Source organism: Bos taurus, chromosome 17 (assembly GCF_002263795.3).
Source record: "Bos taurus isolate L1 Dominette 01449 registration number 42190680 breed Hereford chromosome 17, ARS-UCD2.0, whole genome shotgun sequence".
Lineage (NCBI taxonomy): Eukaryota > Metazoa > Chordata > Mammalia > Artiodactyla > Bovidae > Bos > Bos taurus.
Window position 1 is genome coordinate 13,579,475 of NC_037344.1, and position 16,783 is coordinate 13,596,257.

A 16,783-nucleotide genomic window follows, 5' to 3' on the forward strand; every position below is an offset into this window, starting at 1 on the left:
CTTCAGCTTCCAGCTGCTTCAGGTAGTGAGATTACTTGACTTGCCATGGCAGGGTTCTGTGTATTTGAATGGACCTGGAGAAGGCAATGGCACCCCACTCCGGTACTCTTGCCTGGAAAATCCCATGGATGGAGGAGCCTGGTAGGCTGGGGTCCATGGGGTCAGTAAGAGTCAGACACGACTGAGTGACTTCACTTTCACTTTTCACTTTCATGCATTGGAGAAGGCAACCCACTCCAGTGTTCTTGCCTGGAGAATCCCAGGGACAGGGGAGCCTGGTAGGTGTGAGACACACTATCAAGGTGTGTTGGCCAGGGCTCCAGTCCCAGCTAAGACAAAACTGGGGAAGGAGCCACTTTGTGGCACATATAGTTGCTGGCAACTTTAAGTTTCTTACAGGCAATTGGAGTGAAAGCCTCAGTTTCTTGTTGACTGCTGGCCAGAGGTGCGCTTTGGTTGTTTATCACATGGCCCTTGACATAGGTCAGCTCACAACATGGCAGCCATTTCTTCAAAGCCAGCAAGGGAAAGAGAATGTCCTCCCCAGATGACCGTTACAGTCTTGTGTATTGTAATCATGTGCGTGCAATCAGGTACATCCCACCACCTTTGCTGTACTCTACTGTTTGGGAGCCAACCATAGGTCCTGCCTACACTCAGGGAAGAGAATCACTTAGAAGATGTGCATGCCAAGAGGTGGGCGTCTTGGGGACCCCCCCAATGTCTGTCACCTCCTCTCTGGGCTGTGACTATTCTTCCACCTCATTGGATCTCCAGGCCATTGACCTCTTTTCTTTGTCCTCATACATCAGTCTTCAGCTATTTTCACACCCTCCACTGTCCTGCTTAGATTCCTTGCTTCCATATTTCGATTACTATCATGCTAATATTCTGATCCCTTGACCCTTTGCCTATGGCTGCATTTACCTGTAAAGCCTCCAACTCTAGATAAGCCCCATGATGCTTCTCCCCTGAATCTAAACTCAAATGGTACAACTGTAAATTCATGCTCACACATTCCACTTGGCTCTCCACAGTGCTCAGCAATCTTGCCACGTTTTCTCACTCAATTTGCTTCCCTATTTCCCACAAGAGCTATTCTAAACTTTCTTCACTGCCCTTAAATCTTCAAGCCCTTCCTCCTCCGCCTTTTTGTTATCAGCGTGTGAACTTAACCCCTGTATGAAACACATAAAAAGAGAAACCATCATACGGGATTTCTATCAACTTCAACCGAGTTTACAAATCTTCCTGTATCTATGTCCATCCTTTCCTTTCTTTCCTCCCCTGTCACCAGATGAAACATTTGACTCCTATGAAATGTCATATCCTCCACCTGAATTTCATCCCTCCTTTATTTAACTTGTAGTTTCAACATCTTCATCTTTACCAGCTCCTTCTTATCAATATTTAAGTATGCAAATGTTTAAGCTATTCTTTAGCCCCATGTTCCCCTGTGTAGTCACAGGCCTATCTTTCTCTTCCTTTTTACAGCCTGACTTCTTGAAAGAACTGAACACACTAGATGTCACTTTGACCTCACCTATACTGGCTTTTCAACCCTCATTCTGCTTGCCAACTTCATTGCTCTTTGGTAGTTCTGCTCATCTTACCAATGGTCTTTCCTTAGCAACATTCAATAGAGTTGACCCATCTTTTCTTAAAATATTATTTTTCCAGGGAGCTCTCCTATAGTGCTAGTGGGAATGTAAATTGGTACAGCCCCTATGGAGAACAGTATGGAGGTTCATTGTTGTTGCTTACTTGCTAAGTTGTGTCCCACTGTTTTGCAACCCCATGGACTGTAGCCCGCCAAGCTCCTCTGTCCATTGGATTTCTGGGACAAGAATACTGGGGTGGGTTGCCATTTCCTTCTCCAATGGAGGCTCATTATAAAACTAAAAGTAGAGTTACCGTTGCCTTCCCTGGTGGCTCAGATGGTAAAGAATCTACCTGCAGTGTGGCAGACCTGGGCTTAATCCTTGGGTTGGGAAGATCCCCCTGAGGGCATGGCAACCCACTCCAGTATTCTTGCCTGGAGAATCCCCATGGACAGAGGAGCCTGGTGAGCTACAGTCCCTGGGCTCACAAAGAGTTGGACATGACTGAGCGACTAAGCACAGCACAGCACAGTTACCATATGATCCAACAACCCCATTCCTGGACATATATCTGGAGAAAATACTAATCTAACAAAATACATGCAACCCAATGTTCATTCAGTTCAGTTCAGTCGCTCAGTCGTGTCCGACTCTTTGCGACCCCATGAACCGCAGCACGCCAGGCCTCCCTGTCCATCACCAACTCCCAGAATCCACCCAAACCCATGTCCATTGAGTCGATGATGCCACCCAACCATCTCATCATTTGTCGTCCCCTTCTCCTCCAGCCCTCAATCTTTCCCAGCATCATGATCTTTTCAAATGAGTCAGCTCTTTGCATCAGGTGGCCAAAGTACTGGAGTTTCAGCTTCAATATCAGTCCTTCCAATGAACACCCAGGACTGATCTCCTTTAGGATGGACTGGTTGGATATCCTTGAGGTCCAAGGGGCTCTCAAGAGTCTTCTCCAACACCGCAGTTCAAAAGCATCAATCCTGCACTCAGCTTTCTTTATAGTCCAACTCACATCCATACATGCTGCTGCTGCTGCTAAGTTGCTTCATTTGTGTCCGACTCTGTGCAACCCCACAGAGGGCAGCCCACCAGGCTCCCCCATCCCTGGGATTCTCCAGGTAAGAACACTGGATTGGGTTGCCATTTCCTTCTCCAATGCATGAAAGTGAGAAGTGAAAGTGAAGTCGCTAAGGCGTGTCCCACTCTTAGCAACCCCATGGACAGCAGCCTATCAGGGGCCTCCATCCTTGGGATTTCCCAGGCAAGAGTACTGGAGTGGGTTGCCATTGCCTTCTCCCCACATCCATACATGACCACTGGAAAAACCATAGCCTTGACTAGACGGAACTTTGTTGGCAAAATAATGTCTCTGCTTTTTACTATGCCATCTAGGTTGGTCGGAGAAGGCAATGGCACCCCACTCCAGTACTTTTGCCTAGAAAATCCCATGGATGGAGGAGCCTGGTAGGCTGCAGTCCATGGGGTTGCTAGAGTCGGACACGACTGAGCGACTTCACTTTTACTTTTCACTTTCATGCATTGAAGAAGGAAATGGCAACCCACTCCAATATTCTTGCCTGGAGAATCCCAGGAACGGGGGAGCCTGGTGGGCTGCCGTCTATGGGGTCGCACAGAGTCGGACACAACTGAAGCGACTTAGCAGCAGGATCAGCATCTAGGTTGGTCATAACTTTCCTTCCAAGGAGTAAGCGTCTTTTAATTTCATGGCTAGAATCACCATCTGCAGTGATTTTGGAGCCCAGAAAAATAAAGTCAGCCACTGTTTCCCCATCTATTTGACATGAAGTGATGGGACCAGATGCCATGATCTTAGTTTTCTGAATGTTGAGCTTTAAGCCAACTTTTTCACTCTCCTCTTTCACTTTCATCAAGAGGCTCTTTAGCCACGCGTTCTGGGAAACAAACTCACTCAGAAGGACAATGCAGATAGTGGAGTGCAGTTTTACACCAGCGGGCCCAAGGCAGAGTCTCTTCTTAGCTAAGGACCCTGACCAGTTTTTCTGAAAATTTTATATACCCTAAGTGTACGTGCCAAACCCACCTCCCCAAATTCCCTGAAACTAGTCTGAACAAAGGAAAAGAAAGTTACAATCAAAGTTAACCTGTGATTCATATGCCTTAAGCCTAGGTAGTTAACAGTGGACAATTATCAATAGGCCTGTGGTCATACCCCAATAAGCATAATAGAATTTATGATTCTATTCTGTTACACAGATAATTAGGGTATTCTTTGAGGCAACAGAGAGTCTAGGTACGAGCCCTGGGGCTCTTCCATCTGGGGGTGGGGGGGGGGCCTGGTTTTCCAGCTGGTGTGTCGTTTCCATAGATACTGGGCATATAGCTCAAAGTCCACAGTCCGGCCCAAGAGGGAGTCCTGCTTTCAGGATGGAGCCTGTTCTGTCTGTTTCCTCCTTCATTCCCCCCTCTTGATGCTCTTAACTCATAGGATGAGCATCCTTCATAGGGACATATTGCACCCTGACTCTCTGACCTCCAATTTGGGAGAAAGTCATCAACCTTTGGGTTACAAAATTCATAATACATTGTGAAATAAAGGGGCCACAAAGCAGAACTATCAAGGCAACTATAACAATGGTAAATATAGTTTTCCACCCATCACCCTTCACCCAAGATAGGAATGAAGTCCAAAAAGGAAGATTATCATCAGACATAACTTTCACCTGACTTTCATATCATCTAGGGTGGCTGATATACAGCCAGATAAATCAGGAATATATACCCAACATTCAACTTTAATTATAGCACAGGTCCCTCTTTGTACTGAAACTATGGTTAGTCTCAAGATGATACCAGCATGTCCTTGTAGCAGCAGTTGATTGTAGAGCTTCATCTCTGTTTCATCTTTAAGATGACCTTTGTTTCACAGAGATTAGTGGGGTCCTGTTGTGTAGTCTGCTTGGTGTCCTCCGGGTCTGCATGGTTTGGTATGCTGGTTTTTCCTGTGGTCATGTATGGATGTGAGAGTTGGACTGTGAAGAAGGCTGAGCGCTGAAGAATTGATGCTTTTGAACTGTGGTGTTGGAGAAGACTCTTGAGAGTCCCTTGGACTGCAAGGGGATCCAACCAGTCCATTCTGAAGGAGATCAGCCCTGGGATTTCTTTGGTAGGAATGATGCTAAAGCTGAAACTCCAGTCCTTTGGCCACCTCATGCGAAGAGTTGACTCATTGGAAAAGACTTTGATGCTGGGAGGGATTGGGGGCAAGAGGAGAAAGGGACGACAGAGGATGAGATAGCTGGATGGCATCAGTGACTTGATGGACGTGAGTCTGAGTGAACTCCGGGAGTTGGTGATGGACAGGGAGGCCTGGTATGCTTCGATTCATGGGGTCCCAAAGAGTCGGACACGACTGAGGGACTGGTCTGATCTTATCTGATCTGATCTTCATCCTCATGTGGAGGATCCAGGGGGTGACACCTGCAACTTTAACTGCAGTAGGGCTGGTTAGAACAACAGTATATGGACCCTTCCAATGTGGGGCCAAGGAGTCATGTTTCCAGTCTTTGACCACACCTGATCCTTGGGCACAAATTCGTGAATCTGTTCCCCAAGGGGGAATGCCACCCTTTCTTGTACAAACTTAGTTACCTGATTTATTACCTTACCCGATTGTTCCATCTGCTGTGAAATCTCATCTCCCCTCACCTGAGGCAAATTTGTTGACACCTGTTTTATTATGGGAGGGGGCCTCCCATACACAATTTTGTATAGAGAAGAGCCATGGGACTGTGGGGTCATCCTGAGTCTGAGCAGAGCCGTTGGAAACAAGTCCGCCCAGGAACAGTCAGTCTCTAAGATCCACTTAGACACTGTCTCTTTAAGTATCTGGTTGGTTCCTTCCACCATCCCAGAACTCTGGGGTCTATATGCTGTATGTAATTTCCACTTGATGTTTAAAGTTTTGCTTACTTGTTATACTAAATCAGCTACGAAAGCCGGGCCATTATCCGATCCAGTGCTGGTAGGAAATCCAAATCTGGGAACTATCTCCCTAAGCAGGCACCAGGGTCCTTTGGATGCTTTTTCAGTCCGGGTAGGAAAAGCTTCTACACATCCCAAGAACGTACATACAATAACCAGCAGATAATGGTAGTGTCGCTTAGGTTTCATTTCAGTGAAGTCCACTTCCAGGTGTTCAAAGGGCCCCAAGATGGTGTGGACATCGCCCTCTAAATGACCTTCACAAATTTCCTTCCTAAGCCCTAACATGCTCGTCAACCTGTGTACCAAGCAATCGTTGCCACCTGTTTATTCCAGGCTTCTGTGGGTCTGTGCCCCTTCTAGTCCCTCCCAGGGGGGTGATCGGGCCCCCTCTTCCACCCTACCAGGTGGGTTCCTCCTCACCTGAGCGCTCAGTTTTCCTGCTGCCATCCACTTCCTGCTAACGTGAAAGGTCCGGGCATTCAGAAGCAGAATCCTTCCAGAAGGGAGAGGCGCCTTCCCTCCCCTTCTAGAAGATTCGAGCCGCAAGGCCTCGGAGTAGTCCCAAATGGGATTTGTCTCCTCAAAGTGAGGAGTTTCCTGGCCAATGCATCAAATGTAGCCACGCGTTCTGGGAAAAAAACTCACTCAGAAGGACAATGCAGATAGTGGAGTGCCGTTTATTACACTGGCTGGCCCAAGGCAGAGTTTCCTCTTAGCCAAGGACCCTGATCAGTTTTTCTGAAAACCTTATATACTCTAAGTATACGTGCCAAACCCACCTCCCCAAATTCCCTGAAACTAGTCTGAACAAAGGAAAAGATACAATCAAAGTTAACCCGTGATTCATATGCCTCAAGCCTAGGTAGTTAACAGTGGACAATTATCAATAGGCCTGTGGTCATACCCCAATAAGCATAATAGAATTTATGATTCTATTTGGTTACACAGATAATTAGGGTATTCTTTGAGGCAACAGAGAGTCTAGGTACGAGCCCTGGGGCTCTTCCATCGGGGCGGGGGTGCCCTGGTTTTCCAGCTGGTGTGTCGTTTCCATAGATACTGGGCATATAGCTCAAAGTCCACAGTCCGGCCCAAGATGCACTCCTGCTTTCGGGATGGAGCCTGTTCTGTCTGTTTCCTCCTTCATTCCCCCCTCTTGATGCTCTTAACTCATAGGATGAGCATCCTTCATAGGGACATATTGCACCCTGACTCTCTGACCTCCGGTTTTGGAGAATGTCATCAACCTTTGGGTTACAAAGTTCATAATATGTTGTGAAATAAAGGGGCCACCAAGCAGAACTATCAAGGCAACTATAACAATGGTAAATATAGTTTTCCACCCATCACCCTTCACCCAAGATAGGACTGAAGTCCAAAAAGGAAGATTATCATCAAACATAACATTTACCTGACTTTTCATGTCATCTAGGGTGGCTGATATATAGTCAGATAAATCAGGAATATATACCCAACATTCAACTTTAATTATAGCACAGGTCCCTCTTTGTACTGAAACTATGGTTAGTCTCAAGATGATACCAGCATGTCCTTGAAGCAGTGGTTGATTGTAGAGCTTCATCTCTTTTTCTTCTTTAAGATGATCTTGGTTTCACAGGGATCAGTGAGGACCTCGGCGTCCTCCGGGCCTGCCTGGTATGATCTCTTCATCCTCATGTGGAGGATCCAGGGAGTGACACCTACAACTTTAACTGCAGTAGGGCTGGTTAAAACAACAGTATATTGACCCTTTCAATGTGGGGCCAAGGAGTCGTGTTTCCAGTCCTTGACTACACCTGATCCCTGGGCACAAATTCATGAATTTGTTCCCCAAGAGGGAATGGCACCCTTTCTTGGATGCTGTGTTCTGAATGTCATCAGAGACCCATAGTCTATTCTTACTCTCCTATCCCCATAGAGTTTCCTTTACTCACATTCCGCAAGTATCTTAGCAACATGACCATCCTCCACACAGCAGAAAGTGATGGAAAGAAAACTGAGATCATGTACTTTTCCTCTAACGGCCAAACCCTGATACATTATTCCATTCATATTTCATTTGCCACAAATTAGACATTTGACTTCATTTAGCTGTGAAGAAAGCAAGGAGTCTTTATTCCGAGTCTCTGTGTATCCAAGTAAATTATGTTACATGGAATTAAAAAAAATTAATATTGGAATACAATTGCCATTCAATTAAGTTCAGTTCAGTTCAGTCGCTCAGTCGTGTCTGACTCTTTTCGACCCCATGAATCACAGCACGCCAGGTCTCTCTGTCCATCACCAACTCCCGGAGTTTACTCAAACTCATGTCCATCAAGTTGGTGATGACATCCAGCCATCTCATCCTCTGTTGTCCCCTTCTCCTCCTGCCCCCAATCCCTCCCAGCATAGTCTTTTCCAATGAGTCAGCTCTTCGCATCAGGTGGCCAAAGTATTGGCGTTTCAGCTTTAGCATCAGTCCTTCCAATGAACATCCAGGACTGATCTCCTTTAAGCTGGACTGGTTGGATCTCCTTGCAGTCCAAGGGACTCTCAAGAGTCTTCTCCAACACCACCATGTTCAAAAGCATCAATTCTTTGGCACTCAGCTTTCTTCACAGTCCAACTCTCACATCCATACATGACCACTGGAAAAACCATAGCCTTGACTCGACGGACCTTTGTTGGCAAAGTAATATCTCTGCTTTTCAATATGCTATCTAGGTTAGTCATAACTTTCCTTCTAAGGAGTAAGTGTCTTTTAATTTCATGGCTGCAGTCACCATCTGCAGTGATTTTGGAGCCCAGAAAAATAAAGTCTGACACTGTTTCCACTGTTTCCCCATCTATTTCCCATGAAGTGATGGGACCAGATTCCATGATCTTCGTTTTCTGAATGTGAGCTTTAAGCCAACTTTTTCACTCTCCTCTTTCACTTTCATCAAGGGGTTTTTTAGTTCCTCTTCACTTTCTTCCATAAGGGTGATGTCATCTGCATATCTGAGGTTCTTGATATTTCTCCCAGCAATCTTGATTCCAGCTTGTGCTTCTTCCAGCCCAGGGTCTCTCATGATGAACTCTGTATATAGGTTAAATAAGCAGGGTGACAATATACAGCCTTGACAGACTCCTTTTCCTGTTTGGAACCAGTCTGTTGTTCCATGTCCAATTCTAACTATTGCTTCCTGACCTGCATATAGGTTTCTCAAGAGGCAGGTCAGGTGGTCTGGCATTTCCACCTCTTTCAGAATTTTCCACAGTTTACTGTGATCCACACAGTCAAAGGGTTTGGCATAGTCAATAAAGCAGAAATAGCTGTTTTTCTGGAACTCTGTTGCTTTTTCGATGATCCAGCAGATGTTGGCAATTTGATCTCTGGTTCCTCTGCCTTTTCTAAAACCAGCTTGGACATCTGGAAGTTCACAGTTCACATATTGCTGAAGCCTGGCTTGGAGAATTTTGAGCATTACTTTACTAGCGTGTGAGATGAGTGCAATTGTGCGGTAGTTTGAGCATTCTTTGGCATTGCCTTTCTTTGGGATTGGAATGAAAACTGACCTTTTCCAGTCCTGTGGCCATTGCTGAGTTTTCCAAATTTGCTGGCATATTGAGTACAGCACTTTCATAACATCATCTTTCAGGATTTGAAATAGCTCAAGTGGAATTCCATCACCTCCTCTAGCTTTGTTTGTGTGATGCTTTCCAAGGCCCACTTGACTTCACATTCCAGGATGTCTGGCTCTAGGTGAGTGATCACACCATCATGATTATGTGGGTCGTGAAGGTCTTTTTTGTACAGTTCTTCTGTGTATTCTTGCCACCTTTTCTTAATATCTTCTGCTTCTGTTAGGTCCATACCATTTCTGTCCTTTATGGAGCCCATCTTTGCATGAAATGTTCCCTTGGTATCTCTAATTTTCTTGAAGAGATCTCTAGTCTTTCCAATTCTGTTGTTTTCCTCTATTTCTTTGCATTGATCACCGAGGAAGGCTTTCTTATCACTCCTTGCTATTCTTTGGAACTCTGTGTTCAAATGGGTATATCTTTCCTTTTCTCCTTTGCTTTTTGCTTCTCTTCTTTTCACAGCTATTGGTAAGGCCTCCTCAGACAGCCATTTTGCTTTTTTGCATTTCTTTTCCATACAATTCCATACAATTGCCATTAGGTCTTAGCTTAAATATAATTTTCTTCAGAGAAAACTGCAGTCCACATTAATTCTCCTTCATGGAATAATGCATTTCTTTGAAAATGCAATGTTTTTGGTTATTTTGGTTGAATAGCAATTATTCGTATTAGATTGTATGTAGGCTAGAGACAATATTCTTCTTAGTCATGTCATTAGTTCCTCAGTACCTTGTATAGTGCTTGGCACATTGAAGGCAATTGATATTTATTGCTTGTAGAATAACTGTGGCTTTGGCCAAACCTTTTACCAATGGATCCAGGAGAAAGGAAAGCTGGCTACTTTTATAATTTTATTATCCACATTAATTTTCTGAAATTAAAAAGAACTGAAAATAACATTAAAAGGGAAACAAAAAAAAAATCAAGGTTTGTTGAAAGCAAATAAGAAGCTGCTGCAAATAATTGGTACAGCATTCTCATTAACTGTAATTAAAAGTTTTTAGAGTCATGACTTGGGGGGACAGAATCAGTCAGTCAGTTCTGTCCCTCAGTTGTGTCCAACTCTTTGCAACCCCATGGACTGCAGCTCCCCAGGCTTGCCTTTCCATCACCAACTCCCAGAGCTTGATGAAACTCATGTCCATCGAGTCGGTGATGCCATTCAACCACATCATCCTCTGTCGTCCCCTTCTCCTCCTGTCTTCAGTCATTCCCAGCATCAGTGTCCTTTCCAAGGAGTCAGTTCTTCTCATCAGATGGCCAAAGTACTGGAGTTTCAGCATCAGTCTTTCCAATGAATATTCAGGACTGATTTCCTTTAGGATTGACTGGTTGGATCTCCTTGTAGTCCAAGGGACTCAAGAGTCTTCTCCAACACCACAGTTCAAAAGCATCAATTCTGCACTCAGCTTTCTTTATAGTCCAACTCTCACATCCATCTGTGACTACTGGAAAGCCATAGCTTTGACTAGATGGACCTTTGTTGGCAAAGTAATCTCTCTGCTTGTTAATATGCTACCTAGGTTGGTCATAACTTTTCTTCCATGGAGTAAGTGTCTTTTAATTTCATGGCTGCAGGCACCATCTACAGTAATTTTGGAGACCCCCAAAATAAAGTCTGTCACTGTTTCCATTGTTTCCCCATCTATTTGCCATGAAGTGATGGCACTGGATGCCATGATTTTCATCTTTTGAATGTTGAGCTTTAAGCTAACTTTTTCACTCTCCTCTTTCACTTTCATTAAGTGCTCTTTAGTTCTTCTTTGCTTTCTGCTGTAAGAGTGGTGTCATTTGTGTATCTGAGGTTATTGATATTTCTCCCAGCAATCTTGATTCCACCTTGCGCTTCATCCAGCCCAGTATTTCGCATGATGTGCTCTGCATAGAAGTTAAATAAGCAGGGTGACAATATACAGCCTTGACATACTCCTTTCCCAGTTTAGAACCAGTCTGTTTTTCCATGTCTGGTTCTAATTTTTGCTTCTTGACCTGCATACAAATTTCTCAAGAGGTAGATAAGGTGGTCTAGTATTCCCATCTTTTGAAGAATTTTCCAGTTTGTTTTTACACACAGTGAATTGTGTGTAATTCACACAGTCAAAACTTTGATGTAATCAATAAAGCAGAAGTAGATGTTTTTCTTGTATGCTCTTGCTTTTTCAATGGTCCAACGGATGTTGGCAATTTGACCTCTGGTTCCTCTGCCTTTTCTAAATCCAGCTTGAAATTCTGGAAGTTCATGATTCACGTACTGATGAGGCCTGGCTTGGAGAATTTTGAGCATTACTTTGCCAGCGTGTGAGATGAGTGCAATTGTGCAGTAGTTTGAGCACTCTTTGGCATTGTCTTTCTTTAGGATTGGAATGAAAATTGACCTTTCCAGTCCTGTGGCCACTGTTGAGTGTTCCAAATTTGCTGGCATATTCGAGAGAATAGAGAGGTTTTAAATGCATATTCAGTAAAATAAAACAAAAGCATTATCAAATAATTTTTGTGAGAATGTATGAAGCAGAGATAACCTTTAAACTGTAAAGTATATCTGTACAAATCTAGTTTCTACATCTTTTGGAAGCAATTTCATAACAGTAACAGATCTTAGAAATTAAAAGCAAATTCTTAATATTATAGACATTCTCAATAAAATCGACATTCTCAATAAAAGTGATTAGTGTACCACTCATTCAGTTATAAATTTCTTCAATACTTAAAAATTCTCTTTTACGTTTTCTTTTTTTTTAATGTATTGTTATTTGAGGAACAGAGAGACATGAATCCACGTATAGTTCTTCCTTTTTGTTATACCTACACAATAGTTATATAATAATGATAAACTACTTTTAAAATATATGAACTGAAAAAGAGCAGTATTTTAGATCCCCTGATAAAGAGCTAGAGAGGGAAGAACATAAAAATACAATTTTTTAAAGAAAATTATCTTATTGACATATTTTTGTTAATTTACAATGTTTTGTTAATTTATGCTGTACAGCAAAGTTATACATATATGACTTTGTATATAGTATAATATATATTATATACTTTATATATAATATGTATAATATATACATATTCAGTTCTATGTATATTTTTTCTTGTTCATGTTCTTTTTCTTTATGGCTTATTACACAATATTGAAAATAGTTCCCTGTGGTATACAGCAAGACTTTTCTGTTTCTCCATTCTGTACATAGTTGTTTTGATCTGCTAATCCCAAACTCCCAGCCATCCCTCCTCTTCCACACTTGCCAACTACAAGTCTGTTTTCTCCATTTGTGAGTCTTCCTGTTTCGTAGGTAAGGTCATTTGTGTCATGTTTTAGATTCCATGTGTAAGTGATATCATATGGTATGTGTCTTTCTCTTTCTGACTTCCTTCACTTAGTACAATAATCTCTAGGTCTATTGATACAGCTGCAAATAGCATTATTTCATTTTTATTTATGACTGGGTAGTATTCTATTGTATATATGTACCACATCTTCTTTATCCATTCTTTTGTCTGGACATTTAGGCTGCTTCCATGTCTTGGCTATTGTAAATAGTGTTGCTATGAACATAAAGGTGCATATATTCAATATTTTTTTGAATTATAGTTTTGTCTGGGTATATGCCCAGGAGTGGGATTGATGGATTATATGGCAACTCTAGTTTTAGTTTTTTGAGGAAACACCATACTGTTTTCCATATGGTTACACCAATTTACCCCAATTTAGGAAGCAGTTTGGCTTCCCTAGTAGCTCAGTCGGCAAGGTATCACCACCAATGCAGGAGAGAAGGGTGGTGCAGGAGACAAGGGCGGGTTCTGACCCTGGTTCAGGAAGATCCCCTGGAGAAGGAAATGGAAACCCACTCCAGTATTATTGTCTGGGAAATCCCATGGACAGAGAAGCCTGGCAGGATACAGTCCATGGGGTTGCATGAGTCAGACATGACTTAGCGAGTAACCGCCACCAACAGTGTAGGAGGGTTCCTTTTTCTCCACACTCTCTCCAGCAAAAAAATACAGTTTTTAATATATGTTGCAGCAGTTTCCTATTACCTGTTGCCTTGCTGTTCAGCTGGCTCCAGTGTGGTCATATGTAACATGGTCTACCTGGCAGAGTCCTTTTAAGTCCAAAGACAGGACACCCCATACGGCAGAGAGGCAGGTTGAGGATGTGGAAGAGAGTTATAAGCCCTTAGAATGTTAACATGCCTTCTGGTAATCCCTTCACAAACAGATTGGTCTGAACTTAGTAACTGTACAACCTCTCAGGACCAAGTGGGGCATTTTCTTTCTCTGTTTTGGCCTGGAGGGTGAGACAGGGCTGTTCTGATAGGCTCTGACCACAGGTGGTTCTGCCCTCAGTGTGCATGTAACTCACCCAGAGAAGCACAGGGCTTCTAGAAGGAGGCTTGGGTAGATCTTTTGGCCCTTCTGCTCCTAGTGACTAGGAAATTGATTCTAAAACCAATGATGCTATGAATTAAAAAAACAAAACAAAACAAAAACATTAGAACCTTGAGCACTCCAACTAAGGCAAAGGAATGATTTCTAGGAATTCTGTCTTCTTCACTATTATGAATGCTTTTGTAAGAAAATGGTACCGCAGTGGGTATATATTTCTTATATTTTCCTCATATATTTGCATACAGATATTTACGTCTAGATAACAATATCTGTGAATAGAAATCTAGTAAAATGAGAAGCCTCTTGATGAGAGTGAAAAAGTTGGCTTCAAGCTCAACATTCAGAAAATTAAGATCATGGCATCCAGTCCCATCATTTCATGGGAAATAGATGGGGAAACAGTAGAAACAGTGTCAGACTTTATTTTGGGGGGCTCCAAAATCACTGCAGATGGTGACTGCAGCCATGAAATTAAAAGATGCTTACTCCTTGGAAGGAAAGTTATGACCAACCTAGATAGCATATTCAAAAGCAGAGACATTACTTTGCCAACAAAGGTCCGTCTAGTCAAGGCTATGGTTTTTCCAGTGGTCATGTATGGATGTGAGAGTTGGACTGTGAAGAAGGCTGAGCACTGAAGAATTGATGCTTTTGAACTGTGGTGTTGGAGAAGACTCTTGAGAGTCCCTTGGACTGCAAGGAGATCCAACCAGTCCATTCTGAAGGAGATCAGCCCTGGGATTTCTTTGGAAGGAATGATGCTAAAGCTGAAACTCCAGTCCTTTGGCCACCTCATGCGAAGAGTTGACTCACTGGAAAAGACTCTGATGCTGGGAGGGATTGGGGGCAGGAGGAGAAGGGGACGACAGAGGATGAGATGGCTGGATGGCATCACTGACTCGATGGACGTGAGTCTGAGTGAACTCTGGGAGTTGGTGATGGACAGGGAGGCCTGGTGTGCTGCGATTCATGGGGTCGCAAAGATTCGGACACAACTGAGCGACTGAACTGAACTGAACTGAACTGAAAGTGAGATGAGCTTGTGAGCTTGACATTTTCACATAATGAAAGATGCTCCTGGCTGCTGGTAGTTTCTTAACTGATACCACCTCCCACTTGCTGTTTTGATGGAGGTTGATGTCCTTTACAGAACAAAAATAAAATGGAAGGGACTTTCCTGGTGGTCCAGAGGTTAAAATTTTGCCTTCCAGCACAAGAGGTGGGGTTCAAACCCTGGTTGGGGAACTAAGAGCCCAAATGCCTCATGGTCAAAAAAACAAAACGTAATACAGAAACAATACTGTAACAAACTCCTAGAAAATGGTCACATCAAAGAAAAAACCTTTAAAAATAGAAGTGAGTTATTCTTCAAAAATATGATCAAGTAAAGTTCAGTGGTGGTAGTGGTGGTTTAGTCACTAAGTTGTGTCTGACTCTTTCGATGCCAGGGACTGTAGCCCGCCAGACTCTTCTATCCTTGGGATTTCCCAGGCAAGAATACGGAAGTGTGCTGCCATTTCCTCCTCCAGGGGATCTTCCCAACCCAGGGATTGTATCAGTGTTTCTTACATTTCCTACAGTGTTAGGCAGGCTCTTTACCAGTAGTGCCACCAAATCTCAGTAGCTATTGTCTACTCAAGAATCATATGGGGAAATATGTGTTTTGCTTCTTCACTAAATTAATATTTATTGGCAGAATCAGATTTTCACGTCTAGCCTAGTTTTCTACTGATAATACAATATATGTTATAGGGCAAAATAATGAATCACATATTTAAAGAAATAGTGCTCGTTGACTCCCTAAAGGCAATGGCAACCCACTCCAGTACTCTTGCCTGGAAAATCCCATGGATGGAGGAGCCTGGTGGGCTGCAATCCATGGGGTTGCTAAGGGTCGGACACGACTGAGCGACTTCACTTTCACTTTTTACTTTCACGCATTGGAGAAGGAAATGGCAACCCACTCCAGTATTCTTGCCTGGAGAATCCCAGGGACGAGGGAGCCAGGTGGGCTGCAGTCTATAGGGTCGCACAGAGTTGGACACGACTCAGGCGACTTAGCAGCAGTAGCAGCAGCATGGTGCTGGAGGAAAACTCTGAAAATCAGAAGGATCTAACTTTTAAATTTCATTCATCAAAATAGGACAGTTAAATCAAGTTTCATATTATTACCTGAACCAGCAGAGCAAATGTCAAGAGGAATAAAGAGGAAAGTACTCAAGGCAGTGAAAAAGTTGAGTTTGTAATCACATTACAAACATATAGAATTTTTTTTTTTTTCAAAACGGGTACTTATTTGAAAAGAACTTTAAAAAGCAACAACAAAGCAAAAGCTTGCTCATGTCCCAAGTTGGACAAATAATATTACTCTGAATGAGAGAAGTAAATGCGTAGATTAAAACTCTCTATTTTCTCGAATGCTTTGTGTTATGAAAAACCCCTGTGTGGTTTTTTTCTAAATGAAGTTCTCTTCAATTTAAACCCATGGGCATCTTAAGGGAAATTTAATAAACAAGCACTTTCCTGGCCAAAAAGAATTCTGTGCTATGCAAACGATAAAGAGAATTGTGACACAAGATGCTGAGTCCTGCTGGGCCAGTTTTAATTCCATTCCCTGGATAGCTTGTTCACACACAGAACACTTTGGAAGTCAATGAGAGGAAATTAGCGTGCTACCCAGAGCAGAGAAAATTGAAATACGCTGAATTAATGTTTTGAATCATGAAAGTCACTCAAAGAAAATTCTTTCAATAGGGTGCCAACCAGAGTCTGGTTTTATAATTTTTATAGAAAACTAATTTTTTCCTTCTGAAAGGAGATTTTGGTTTTTCTCAGAAATAATGATGGTATTGCTTTATAGTCCAGAATACAATGTGAATAAGCTTATTTCAGAAACCATTCTTAATTTTTCTCTGATTATGAAAGACATACTCAATTTTGAAAATGTGTACAATACATTAAGCAACAAAGGAAACAGAAATCACAATAATTTCACTGTATCTTATACCCCAAGATAAACATTGATAACCTTTTGATATGTGTTTTAAAATTATATTGCTTTAAAGCTATTAAACTCGGTACCTATTAGTACTGAAAAACTGGAATATATTCTATATGAAGAGCGGGTATGTATAACTTTTAAATAGCAAAATCATTATCTTAAACAGACACATCAAAACTTATGAAAATAAGCTGGTTAATAGTCA